Raw genomic sequence first — 14128 nt, 5'->3', positions numbered from 1 at the left:
GATCATGGCCATCTGACAGGGAGGGTATGGGAACAGAGAGTGGGGGGCGTCACCCATGCTGGAGCCAGAGGTCTAAAGCCCCTGGAAAGGGGTAGAGCTCAGGGAAAGGCTTAAAGCCCGTGGTAGGTGTAAGCCCCGCAGAGAGACATGGAGCCTGTGGGAGGTTGTGGTGCCTTAGGTACCAGGACTTCGAGATGAGGCAGAGCAGGACCACAACCAGTGGTAGAAGTTACCATGAGAGAATTCCTTGCTCCACTCTTACCTCAGGATTTGGGATGACCAGTATGTGGATGGAAACACAGAGAGTTCAGTGGCGAAGAAGGAGGTCCTGGTGTGTGCTTTGTGGCTGGCAGGGGGTCTAGGATCCTGAAGCAGCTCGAAATCCCTGAGGGGAGGGCAAGGTTGATGGGAGAGCCTGGATCCAAGTCACAGCACCAATGTGAGGCCACCATAAAACACAGCAAACACCAGAGTTAAAGGACTGGGTTTATTGATGGGGGAAACCCGACATGACAGAGGGAGAGGGGGGCAAAAAGGAAGGGGGCTTGAGAGAAAGAGAGAGAGAGCAGGTCTGGTTTTCATATGGGGTAAGTTAGCTGAGCTGGAGGTCACAACCCACAAGGCCCTACCCCACATAATTCTATCCTATTTGTTTTTCAGAACACCCCCTTTCCTAGGATGTCCTATTTTCATCTGGGTCCTGGGAAAGGGTCACTGTGTAAAAATGTATATTAAGCCCCTTATGGAATTTTATGGAAGGGCCATAATCTCCCAGGAGACCACATCACCGTCTAAGAGAAGGTGCTGGGGCCGGGGCAGTGGCATATATAGCAGGCTAAGCCTCTGCCTTTGGTGCTAGCATCTCATATACGCACTGGTTGGGTCCCGCCTGCTTTTTTTTCTGGTCCAGCTCTCTGCTATGGCCTGGGAGAGCTGTTGAAGATGGCCCAAGTGCTTGGGCCCCTGCCCCGACGTGAGAAACCCAGAAGAAGCTCCTGGCTCCTGGTCTTGGATTGGCCCAGCTCCGGCATTTTCAGCCATTTATGGAGTGAACCAGCAGATGGAAGATCTTTCTCTCTGTCTCTCCCTCTCTGTGTAATTCTGCCTCTCAAACAAATAAATAAAATCTTAAAAAAAAGGAGATGCTGCGAGACACTTACTTTTTTCCTTAGGAGACAAGTATGAGAGAAGAGGCTGAGGGGGGTCTGCTCTCTCTACTTTCCTTCCCCCAACCCTTCTCTCTCTGCCCGTGTGTGTGTGTGTGTGTGTTTACCGTCTTACCCTTTAAATGCACTTTATTACTTTGTGCCCCATATATGTGCCTGTTCTTAAAAGGCAAGGACCTGGATTAATAAAATTAGATCCCACTTTTCCCACATCAGTTTCTTTTCATCAGAGAATCCCTCTTTGACTCCCATCTAAAGAAATACCCTCTTCTTCCACCACCTTCTTCTCCATTTTGTTGTTGTGATTTTGTGACCATTTTTTTCAGAGCACTTGGCACAACCTGTGGTTACATAGGTATGTTTTGTTTCTTAATTTTTTTTTTGACAGGCAGAGTAGACAGTGAGAGAGAGAGACAGAGAGAAAGGTCTTCCTTTGCCGCTGGTTCACCCTCCAATGGCCGCTACAGCCTGCATTTCCCCCTCCGAAGCCAGGAGCCAGGTGCTTCTCCTGGTCTCCCATGGGGTGCAGGGCCCAAGCACTTGGGCCATCCTCCACTGCACTCCCTGGCCACAGCAGAGTGCTGGCCTGGAAGAGCCGCAACCGGGACAGGATCGGTGCCCCGACCGGGACTAGAACCCGGTGTGCCGGCGCCGCAGGCGGAGGATTAGCCTGTTGAGCCTCGGCGCCGGCCTGTTTCTTTCTCTTACTCACCTTCTTCCAGTGGGATGTCACACTTCTTTTTAAAAAAAAAATTATTTGAAAGGCAGAGTTACTGAGAGAGGCAGAGATAGAGAGAGAGGTCTTCCATCTTCTGGTTCACTCCCCAAATGGCCACAACAGTTGGAGCTGGGCATATCTGAAACAAGGAGCCAGGAGCTTCTTCCAGGTCTCCCACATAGGGGCCCAAGGACCTGGGCCATCCTCCACTGCTTTCCCACGTGCATTAGCAGGGAGTTGGATAGGAAGTGGAGTGGCCGGGACTTGAACCATATGGGATGTAGGCGCTGCAGGTCAGGGCTTTAATCTGCTGAGCCACAATGCTGGCCTCTATGTCACGCTTCTTGTAACGCACATCTACAGGACAGGCTCAGTAAATATTATGAGTACAAGAATGAGAACATCAGTGTGTTACAAAGTCACAGAGGGATGCAAGAGGAGGAGCAGAATCAGCTGTTGAAAGAGGTGATTTTGAATTTTATCTGGGGTCTTGTGCTGTTATTGATCACCACAGTGGGAGTATACTGAATGGTCACTTGTGGAAAGAGGAGACTTTTATAGTACTTAAAATTTGAAGTGAATTGTCTTTGCCTAGCTGAATAAGAAAAGTGTCGTTTTGCTAATTTTTAACTGAGAGAAGTAAGTGAATAGTATTTATAAATATTCCAATAGGTAGGGAGATGCCTGCTCTTATTTTTCAAAATTTCTAATAATGTATGAGTAAAGATCAAAGACTAATGGAAGCTCCCACCATCTCTTCTCTGGGCTGTAGAAACTGCACTCAGCTCCTAGAGTTTGTTTTGTGTTTTCCTTATATTTTCTCTGTCCTGAAGTCAGAGTATGAGCTTAACCACAAATCTGTGTGTTTCTTTCCTGCTCAGAGATTTTGAAAGCTTTCCATTTTGCTCAGGAAAGACCGTTATCCTTAATATGTCCAGCAAGCACACACAGGGCTTGCCCCACCTTCTCAACCCTCCCTCTGGAGTTTCCTATTCCAACCACCCTGACTTCCTGCAATCCCAGAGCCTTCGCTTATGCTAAAACCTCTGCCTGCAACAGGTGCACCCTTCTTTGTTGGCTCAATTCAAATCTCAGTCATGAAGTTACAGAGTCCAGGAAGTCTTATCTGACTCCTTTCTAAATCAGGTCTCCTATTTCAAGCTCCTTGCACCATTCACCTGGTTTATAGCAGCTAACTTCTCACAGTTGTGACTTAACACTCATTTAATATCTATGTTTTATGCTAGAATACATTGTGCAAGGGCCAGGACCACGTTGTGCTGTTGACTGCTGCTCCCTTCCCAGAGTTTATCCCTGTACCACACGGGAGCTGTGTGGAGATATTCAGTAGACAGGAAGGAAGACAGGATTGGCTCTTAGGAAACATTATCTCAGAGAACCTGAAAAGCATGCAGAAAAACAACTATTGGCAAAGGTGTTTGGCAATGGGAATTATTTTTCTAAAAAATTATTGGAAAGGGGGCTGGCTCTGTGGCTTAGTGGGTAAAGTCGTTGCCTGCAATGCCAGCATCCTATATGGGTGCAGGTTCTAGTTCCGGCTGCTCCACTTCCAATCCAGCTCTCTGGTATGGCCTGCGAAAGCAGTAGAATATGGCCCAAGTCTTTGGGCCTGTGCACCCACATGGAAGACCTGGAGGAAGCTCCTGGCTCCTGGCTTTGGATCAGCACAGCTCTGGCCATTGCAGCCAATTGGAGAGTGAACCAGCAGATGGAAGACCTCTCTGTCTCTGCCTCTCCTTCTCACTCTGCATGTGTAACTTTGACTTTCAAATAAATAAATATTTTAAAAATTTATTAGAAAGATAAAAATTGGAAGAGAATGAGTGGGAGAAAGAGAGAGAGAGCAAGAGAGAGAGAGAGAGAATCTCATCTCCTTGTTCATTCTCAAATTCTCAAAGCTGAGGGATGGAAACTCAATCCAGGTCCCCCATGTGGGTGACCGGATCCCAGTTCCTTGAGCTATCACTGCTGCCTCCCAGGGTCAGGATGGCAGGAAGCTGGAATCCGGAGCTAGAGCTGGGAATCAAACCAGGCACTCCAGTATGAGATTCAGGCCACACTTCCACCAGCAGTGAGAATTCATATGTGCTGCTGGTGGGAGTGTGAATCAGTGAGTCACCCTGAGAAACAACTGGGCATTGCTTAGGAAAGCGAAGACAGACGCCCCCTTATTATCCAGCAATGCCACCTCTTGGAGAAATGCTCTCAATACGTGCCAAAGAGACAGGTGTAAGAATGTTTATAGGAGTGTTTGCCATAAGGGGAAAAAAAGAACCCCAGAAATAACCCAAATGTCCATCAAAAACATACTGGAAAAGTGAGTTTTAGTAAATTCATACATAAGGGAAAATGGTTTAGTGGTGAAAATGAATGAAATTGTGCTCTGGCAGCAACAATGGAAAATCACAAATCCTTCTGAGCCAAAGAAATGCAAAAGAACAAACCATATGCTGCATGATTTTCTGTATACTAATTTCCAAAATGACAGAACTGAACCACATAACTGAGCACACAGGCTCACATGGCAAAACACGAAAGCAAGGAGGAAATAACCATAAATGGAAGGATGGTGACTGCTTTCAGAAGGTGCAATGGAATTATTACTGGAAAGGGGCACATGGGCTTTGGGAATATTCACTTTATAATAATTCATTAAATTGTACATTTGGGGTTTTCTGTAGTTGTGCTACATTTCTAGATTGTAAAACTCACATAGCAGAAGAAAAGAAAGTTAAAACCGTGTGAAACATCAATATTTTAGAGAAAGTAGGAGACCATAAAACAATTTATTCTGAAAAACTGGAGGCAGAGTTAGGAGCCTGGGAGAATGTAACCAAAGAAATACAGTGGGGTTTTAAGAAAGATTGCATGTCAATTGCTGCAGCTGTTATCTTCTACGGAAAAGTCATCTGCTACAATGAGGGACCTGAGACCGGAAGGAGGGTAGCCCGAGAGTCAGAAAGCCAGGGGATAGGGTATAAATTGTTTAAAAAGAAAATTTGTACTGGGGAAGAACAAAATATCTGATAAACAGATGAGGAGATATTCAAATCTGTTATTAGCTAAAAACATTCAAATTACAACACCAAAAGAATATTTTGTATCCACAGATTTTATTCAAAAGAATAAAACCACTATCAATCACTTGGTAGGGTTGTGGGGAATGGCAGTTCTCAGACACTGCCTGTTAGAGGGAGGTTGGAAAGAGGCTTTGGACAGAAATATGAAAATTTGAGACAAATTGAAAACACACATATTTCTCATGTGCACAAGGAGCTACATAGAGTGATATTTATGTCTCATTGTTACTGAAATGAGCAATCAGAAACACACTATTAATACCAAAAAAGAATAAAGCACAAAGGCTTATGTCAGAAATATCATATATGTGAGTATATCTGTATGTATGTTTATGCTTGCAGGTGTATGCATATATGTATATGTGCACATGTGTATGCATGCGTGTGTGTGTGTGTGTGTGTGATGGAATGGAGCTGTCTCTGGGCTGAATTCTGTCCCCCCCCCCCCCCGCAAATTTCATAAGCTGAAATCTTACCATCCAGTATTTGAGGATGTGACTTTGTCTGGAGATAAGGTCTTTAAATAGATAATTTAAAGGTCATCAGGGTGGGTTCTAGCCAAATAAGACTGGGATTTTTAAAAGAAGAGGAGATTTTTTATAAACTTTTATTTAATAAATATAAATTTCCAAAGTACAGTTTATGGATTACAATGGCTTTTCCTCCCCCATAACTTCCCTCCTCCCTGCACCCCTCCCATCTCCAGCTCCCTCTCCCATTCCATTCGCATCAAGATTTTTAATTATCTTTACATACAGAAGATCAATTTAGTATAAATTAAGTAATGACTTCACAGTTTGCACCCACACCGAAACACAAAGTGTAAAATACTGTTTGAGTACTAGTTATAGCGTTAATTCACATTGTACAACACATTAAGGGCAGAGATCCTACATGAGGAGTAAGTGCACAGTGACTCCTGTTGTTGACTTAACAAATTGACACTCTTGTTTATAGCGTCAGTAATCACCCTAGGCTCTTGTCATGAGTTGCCAAGGCTATGGAAGCATTTTGAGTTTGCCGACTCTGATCTTAATTAGGCAAGGCCCTACTCAAAGTGGAAGTTCTCTCCTCCCTTCAGAGAAAGGTACCTCCAAGAAGAGGAGATTACGAAAGTGTCAGGTACATAAGGAAGGCCATATGAAGACACAGGGAAGAAAACTTGAGAAGTAACCCACATGGCCAACACCTTGACCTTGGATTGTAAACCTTCAGAGCTGACACAGCTATTAAGGTAAATGCAATTGATCACTATGAAACTACATGGATCAATATAAAAAACATGGTATGGAATAAAAAAGTGAATTGAAAAATAATACATTGTTAATACTTTGTGTAATTTTTTTTAAAAAAAGTCACACATTATTTGTGGACACAAGTATATATCACAAAATATATAGAAATGTGGACTGGAAAAATGCACTGAAATTCAAGACACTACCACCTGTGAGGAAGAATAGCATGAAATTATTAATGGTGTAAAGGGCATTGTGGTTTCACCAGTAATAATATTTTATTATTTAAAGAGTCTGAAACAAATGCAATGGAACATCAACATTTGCTAATTGTGTAGTGGGAATGTGGAGGTTATGCTATACAAATAACAAAATAAGTGCATTTAAGTCATTAATGTAATAAAGGAAAGAATTGGACTGTGATGACAAGACAGTGTTTTGAGTGGTTTTATAGTGGAATAAATGGGAAAAATAATTTACCAATTAGAAGGAGAGGTGATGTTGAAGGGAAGTTTTGGGGCATCAAAAACAAGGTGAGGAAGAATGAAAACAAATTTGAAAGCTAATGAGATGGAAGAGTTAGTCCAAAGAGAAATTAAACAAGGAAGAGAGGGGCCGGCACTATGGCTCACTTGGTTAATCCTCCACCTGCGGCGACAGCATCCCAAATGGGCACCAGGTTCTAGTCCCGGTTGCTCCTCTTCTAGTCCAGCTCTCTGCTGTGCCCCAGGAGGGCAGTGGAGGATGGCTCAAGTGCTTGGGCCCCTGCACCCGTGTCAGAGACCAAGAAGAAGCACCTGGCTCCTGGCTTCAGATCAGCACAGCGCCGGCCGTGGCGGTCATTTGGGGGAGTGAACCAACAAAGGAAGACCTTTCTCTCTATCTCTCTCTCACTGTCTATAACTCTACTTATCAAATAAGTTAAAAAAAAAAAGGAAGAGAAAGGAAGTGATTATTAGTGTTAAAGAAATTACAGGCATGAGAAGACAGGAAAGGTGGATGAGTTAAATATTAACATGACCTATATGACCTTGGTTAAGTGGTGGAAGGTAGGGGATGAGAAACAGAGAAAAAAGGCCTATGACCATCTCCATTCAGAGAACTGGAAAAAGAGCAACTGGATTTGTACAAAGATGGCCAGGCCTTGGTGAGTTGACCACAGGGTCTAACCATGCCTTTAGAGGGAAGTGCACATCACTAAGCCAGGCCTACTCTTACATTAAGCAGCTTGGTTTAGCTTGAAGGGTTGGTGGAACAGGCCACCAACAAATTGTACTCCAGTTTGTCAAGCCCCTCCCATATACCTGGGCCCCTGGGTCTGAGACAAATGCACTGCCTGTTAGCAATGACTCCATGGTTGCTTCCTTTCATGACTTTGGTTAGTGATGGAGAGTTTTCTGAAAGTAAATAAGGCCAGGACAAAATTCATAATCCACTCAGTACTTTCCCTCAAGTCCTGTATCTGATTCCACTACGGCCACTTCAAAGGGATCCCCACAGGAGAGCAAAGAGAAGCTAACTGTAGTGACTTCTGATTTGAAACCAAGGTGAGGGAGTAAGTCTTCAATGGAAAAATGAATTGGGGTGACATTTTTACATTTTTACTTTGCAACATTATTCTAAAATTAATGATAAATGCCTTGGGGGGGGACCTTGAAGTGAATTCATTAAAATGGAGACTTTCTACTGAAAATAATCTTTAATGCCTTTACTTCTTTTTAAAAGAGATTTATTTATTTACTTTAAAGGAAGAGCTACAGAGAGGCAGAAACAGAAAGAGAGAGAGACAGAGAAAGAGGTCTTCCATCCACTGGTTCACTCCCCAGATGGCCGCAACGGCCGGAGCTGAGCTGATTGGAAGCCAGCAGCCAGGAGCTTCTTCTGGGTCTCCCGTGCAGGTGCAGGGGTCCAAGGACTTGGACCATCTTCTACTGATTTCCCAGGTCACAGCAGAGAGCAGGCTGGGAAGTGTAGCAGCTGGACTTCCACTGATGCCCATGAGATACCGGCACTGCAGGAGGAGGCTTTACCTGCTATGTCACAGCGCCAGCCCCACCTTACTAATTTGTACAGTTGTGTCCAGTACCTTGTAACTCATCTCTGAGAAATATTTCAGAATCTTTTTCCAAGAAGACAAACAACAGCAAAGCACCTGGAGAAGACTCATGTCATTTATTGGTATGAAAAAAAAAAAGCTCTTTCTCAGATGACTGTAGGTGAAGAATATCAGCATGTTGGGCTGTTTGTCATGATAGCGATTTTGAATTCTTGAGTGATTTTCACCAAGGGCCTTCTGAGGGTTGCATATGAAGAACTAATGCACACCCCCAAGGCCTTCAGGAATCAACAGACTGATTGGCTTGGCATTCACTCACTCAAAAGCCCACAACTGGGGTCACCCTTTTGAAATGATGTTCACAATGCTTAATTATCAGCATCAGCTATGTTGTAAGAGATCCGTGGATTTCACAGTAGTTGTTTTCTTATTCCTGGTACCAGCCTCAACATTACCATTGCTGATCTGGTTTTCAGCCTCTCCACTTATTCCAGCATGCATACATTTATCAACCTGCCCTGCACTGATGTGCCCCTCTGTGGAGTACAGAGAGGAGCACACAGTGGAAGACACATGCACCACCTGCTGACGGGTCTGGACATAAGCACTTGGAGGAATAGTGAAGGAGGGGCTATGTAATTTCAGAGCCTACTTTTCTGTATCACTGGTCTTCAGATAGGACCTTTCATGGGTATGGAAATGGGAAGATGAAGAGAAAATTCTTAAGTTGCACAGACAAGAAGGGTATTAAGGATGCCTGTCCTGGGGATAAAATCCATTCCAAGCTGGAACCTAATGTAAGTTCCTGTTTACATCAAAAGCTGGTAATGGAATGAAGGCTACTGCTGGCGAGTGAGCAATGGGAGGCAGGCGTGCTATAGACAATTGAGCAATGAGGGGCAGGCCAGTGAGGTGGCGCAGTAGGTTAATCCTCCGCCTGCGGTGCCGACATCCCATATGGGCGCCGGTTCCAGTCCCAGCTGCTCCTCTTCCAATCCAGCTCTCTGCTGTGGCCTGGGAAAGCAGTAGAAGATGGCCCAAGTCCTTGGGCCCCTGCACCCACGTGGGAGACCTGAAGAAGCTCCTGGCTCCTGGCTTCGGATCAGCACAGCTCCAGCTGTTGCAGCCATTTGGGGAGTGAACCGACTGAAGAAGACATTTCTCTCTGTCTCTCCCTCTCACTGTAACTCTACCTCTCAAATAAATAAAGAAAATCTTAAAACACAATGAGGGGCAGCCATGCTGTAGACCTTGGCCAAGGAGACAACTTTCCCTGTGACATGAGTTCTTAGTTCTTCGGACAGATTTGGAACAGCAGCTTGCACAGCTGAGCACTTCTGCCAGTACCCTGATGTAAGAAAGGATCTGGATGCTGATGTGAGAAGTGATCATTCCAGCTCCAGGACGAGGCACAGAGCGGAAATGTCAAGGCACACACAGAAGTCCAGAAAACACCAAGTCAAGGTGTGAGCCAGGCTGCTGGTTTCTTCAACTCCTAGCCAGGAAGAGTTGAAGGGACACAAGGATCTTGTCAGTGTTCTTTAGTTTGTGTCAGTATGCTTAAATTAACAATTTAATAAATGCTTCTTTCCTCAGTGTGGGTGTCATAAAATCAACCCCCCAAGCAGTGTCCTAGATGGTTCCTGGAACCGGCGAACCCAAGTCACAACTGAGAGCAATATTCCCCTTCCCGAGGGCCAACTAGAATGGTTCTGCTGTGCGCGGGCCTTGCAGCCACTTGGGAGGAGCTGCACACAGTGGGGGCCTCTCTGGTGTTAATAACTCTCCCCACCTCCACCCCAACTTTCTGAGTTCCTTCTCACACCCAGGAAGACACACGTGCTATGTGCAGAGGACTGTTCTTCCAACAAAACAATACAGAATTAAAATACACTTACAGTGAGCTACTTCATGCCGTTTATTAATTTTAATTAATTAATTATTTATAATTAATTATTTTATTAATTATTTAATAGCCATTTTATTCCATGCTTGTCTTTCTACCCCAAAGTAGATGGCAACCTGGAAGGATCTGGCTAGTCACTAAGAAGGATCTGAAAGCTCAGAAAATCATATTCCTGCTGCTTTGTATTTATGGGACCTGCAAATGAACTGTTATGGCAGTAAGTGTCAAGAGCAGAGTAAATTCACACAGAAGCACAAGTTCGCCTTTTCCAGACACTGTTGCCTCTATCTAGTCATACAAATAGGATTTTTAATGCTGTTTGCCCCTAGATTTATCACGGCATCTAAACAGCGGCAATACACACCTGTTACTTTTAAGTCATTAGGATAATCTCCCACCTGTTCCTGATGAATAGAAAATTGTTAAAGACCAAAATTATTGATATAATAATCAACTACATACCAATCACGTATAGTTTAACCTTTATTTTTTTTAATTAAAAAATCATGTTTAAAAAGGCAAAAGCCCAACTTATATGTAGACTTTTATATAGTTGCAAAAAATTTATATCTGTACAGATCTAACATAACACTACTAAACTCAGTATTCATTTTACTGAAGCATGCAAATAAAGCACTTTTTCTAATTTATATAGAGATACCTGATTAACAAGGCACATTGTACTAATGACTAGGAAAAGTAGCTGTTCCTCCCTCCCTCGGACTATGAGTTCCTGTCCCGGCCTTTTTGCAGTAAATGTTCAAGAGGCAGTTGGCAGTTTAGGAGGCAGCAGGGTCTGTGTTGGTAGAAATCCGGAGTTGAATCTCTCGGGATGTCTTTCCTTTGCATGGGGCTCTTGGGGGTGCAGACTTTTCTGGCAGGCAGTTAGTGCATTGTTGAAGCAGCTCAGACCAGCCAGTGAGCAACTTTGTAGCTAACAAAAGAGAAACAACAGTTGCCCAGTTGTTGCCATCCTGGGTGATGCCCCAGACAGCAGACAGGGCTCCCATGGTGTGGTCCTCTTTCCTCCTAAAACAAATACTGACGTCGCCGTGTTAACTCAGCTGTGGGCTTTTTGTTGGGATGACTTTTTTTTTTTTTTTTAATACACACACACATGCACGCACGCGCGCACACACCTCCAGGTACCCAGATCTCTTTATTATCTGCCCAGATTTTGTTGGGGGAGGGTGGGGGAACCAAATCTGGAAGATGTGAAAGCGTGTTTAGATTTTATACACCCTGAAATGTGATTTGTTAAGATTCTTAAATTGGGGCCTCGTGTTATAATTTTGAATGAGATCTACCAACTCGCAAGAGTATTTTTCACAAATGTCTTGAGGCCTTCATCAGAAAGCTGTTTTCCCCTGCTGGTACCTTCGGTTACCTCAATTTGCTGTTTGTTTCAGATTATGAAAGCTCACAGGGGTGTTTGTTAGAATCATTTGCTGAGTCATTTCCTCAAATCATATTCCACTGTATCAGTTAACATATAGTTTTAAATGTATGTATTATAAATATCTGTAACCAAATCATTTGAAGGCTTGATAAATTTTTAACAAAGTTTGTACATTTTTTATGAAAGTTACTAGTAATGCTTTACTAAGTAGTGCAATGAATTTTTATTTTTAATCTCTGTGCCCAATTTTGGAGTTGAGAGGGTTGTTGGTAATAAATGTATGATGTACACTTAAAAAAAAAAAGAAAAAAAAAGCTATTTTTCTCTTTCAAAGAAGGTGTAATCAGATTATGTTTTCAACTTTTTTTGCTTCTCACAGAAACTTTATTTTTATAGGTTTTTGAGTTTCTGATGAAGGTTTTGAGCTGCTGATGAACATGAATAGTTTTCCATGCTTTGCACTAATAAATCTGTTTCTATCTTTTTATTTATTATGCACTTTTAACTAACCAATGAGAATTTGATGAGTGAAGGTTAGCAAGAAGAATCTATTCCTCTTCCTAAAATATTTGGAATGCCAAGGTAATGGAAAACTACCACACTCCTACAATCACCAGTTTAAACAGGAATATTAAATTCACGCAACTCTAACAAAGTAAAATTAGTGCTAATGCATATTTATTACCAGTAGCCAGTTTCTTTCCCAGTAAGCAGCTTTTATGTAATTCTGCAAGAAAAATGGATAAACACTTATTTAGAAATGCTGAATGGATAGATTGTCAAATTTGGTAATTTTGATCAAATTATTCATAAAATCACATACACTACCAACTGAAAATACATCAAAAACTTTCTTAGAGGAATAATAGTGACTGATCTTCTAGCAAATTTAAAGTGCAAGTAGAAAGAACGTTAAGGGAGTTTTCAAATTTCAAATTCTGTGCTTGTTACTTGAACTACAGAGATGATGTGGGTCCCCTTAGCTGGGCCAGTGTGTCCCTCTCTCTTCTGTTGTGCACATAGGCTATGGACTCATAATGTCATCTTCATCAATAAAATTGCTCTTGGCAGGAGGAGACTTTGTCCAGGTTACTCCTAACTCTTCACCCATAGCCAGCAAATGACTAACACAAGACTACAAAAAAGCATGCCTGTGCTCAGGAGGCAGACATTTAGTTAGGGAGGAAGTGGGTCTGAGCATAGCAAGGGTTTCCTATAGAGGACACTGTTGATTCCTGACCAGATCCCTCCTACTGTGCAGATGTGGCCTCAACTAGCTTTGGGGAGAGACGATGGCAAACATTCACAGCTGCTTTATTTGCTGGAGAAGTTGTTTCCTTGCCAGAAGGGAGGCATAGTGCCTGAGAGATGCTCTTTCCTTCATCCCTGGGGCAACCCTTGGCCAATGACCAATTGACAGGGGATGTAGCAGGTGGTGCTCCAGAGCTCCAAATGGTATCTGCTTGTTTCTGGTCCTTCTCTGTTCATCCCCATGGAGTCAGACTGCGAGTAAACTTTGCTGAGTCTACTTTCATGCTTAGTATCTTCTTCCCTGGGAAGTGTGGAGGGAAGAGAGAAGAGGGGCTAATGGTTAGTCACCAATGGCCAATGATGTCATGAAACAGGCCTGTTGAATGAAGCCTCATGAAAGCTCGGAAGGGCTGACTTTGGGGGCCTCTGTGTAGCTGAGCACCTGAAGTGCATGCAGAGTGGCACCTCAAGAGGATCTGGAAACTCCACACCTGATCTATCTGGTTCTTCAGTGTATCCACAGCGCCGGTCCCAGGAATGCAAACTAGTACAGCCATTGTGGAAGACAATATGGAGATTTTTCAGAAAGGTAAAAATAGATTTACCATATGACCTATCCATCCCACTTCTGGATAGTTACCAAGAAGAAATGAAATCAGCATAAGAGTTATCTGTACCCCTATGTTTATTGCAGCTCAATTCACAACAGCTAAGATACCAAATCAACCCAGATGCCCTTCAACCGATGACTGGATAAAGAAAATGTGGTATATACGTACAAAATACATACAACTGGTAATCATTATACCTAGTGAAATAAACTAGTTCCTAAAACACAAATACCATACATTTTTCCTTATCTGTGGCATCCAATTAAGTATAAAAATTGTTATGTATAGTAGTGAAATTAAAATTTGGAGAATTGATTATTGTTTACAGCCTTTGTCTCTGCTGTGGTAGGACAATTTTCCCCCCTTTTTGATGAATTACTTAGTTAGTAGGGAGTTAATCTTATGCTTGTAAAATAAAAAATTATGACTAAGATTAATTGTGTGTTAATTAAAGAGTTTAGCCAATGGTGTTAAGTAGAACAAAAAAATACTAAAAGGAATAAAATAGTAAGTTGTTCCTGGACAGTCAGGACAAGGCCTGATCAAGACATTGTTTCTCATAGTGTCCATTTCACTTCAACAGGTTTCCTTTTAGGTGCTTAGTTAGTTGTCACCGATCAGTGAGAACATATGATATTTGTCCCTTTGGGACTGGCTTATTTCACTCAGCGTGATGTTTTCCAGA

The sequence above is a fragment of the Lepus europaeus genome, chromosome 9 (assembly GCF_033115175.1).
Source record: "Lepus europaeus isolate LE1 chromosome 9, mLepTim1.pri, whole genome shotgun sequence".
Lineage (NCBI taxonomy): Eukaryota > Metazoa > Chordata > Mammalia > Lagomorpha > Leporidae > Lepus > Lepus europaeus.
This window is presented reverse-complemented; position numbering follows the sequence as displayed.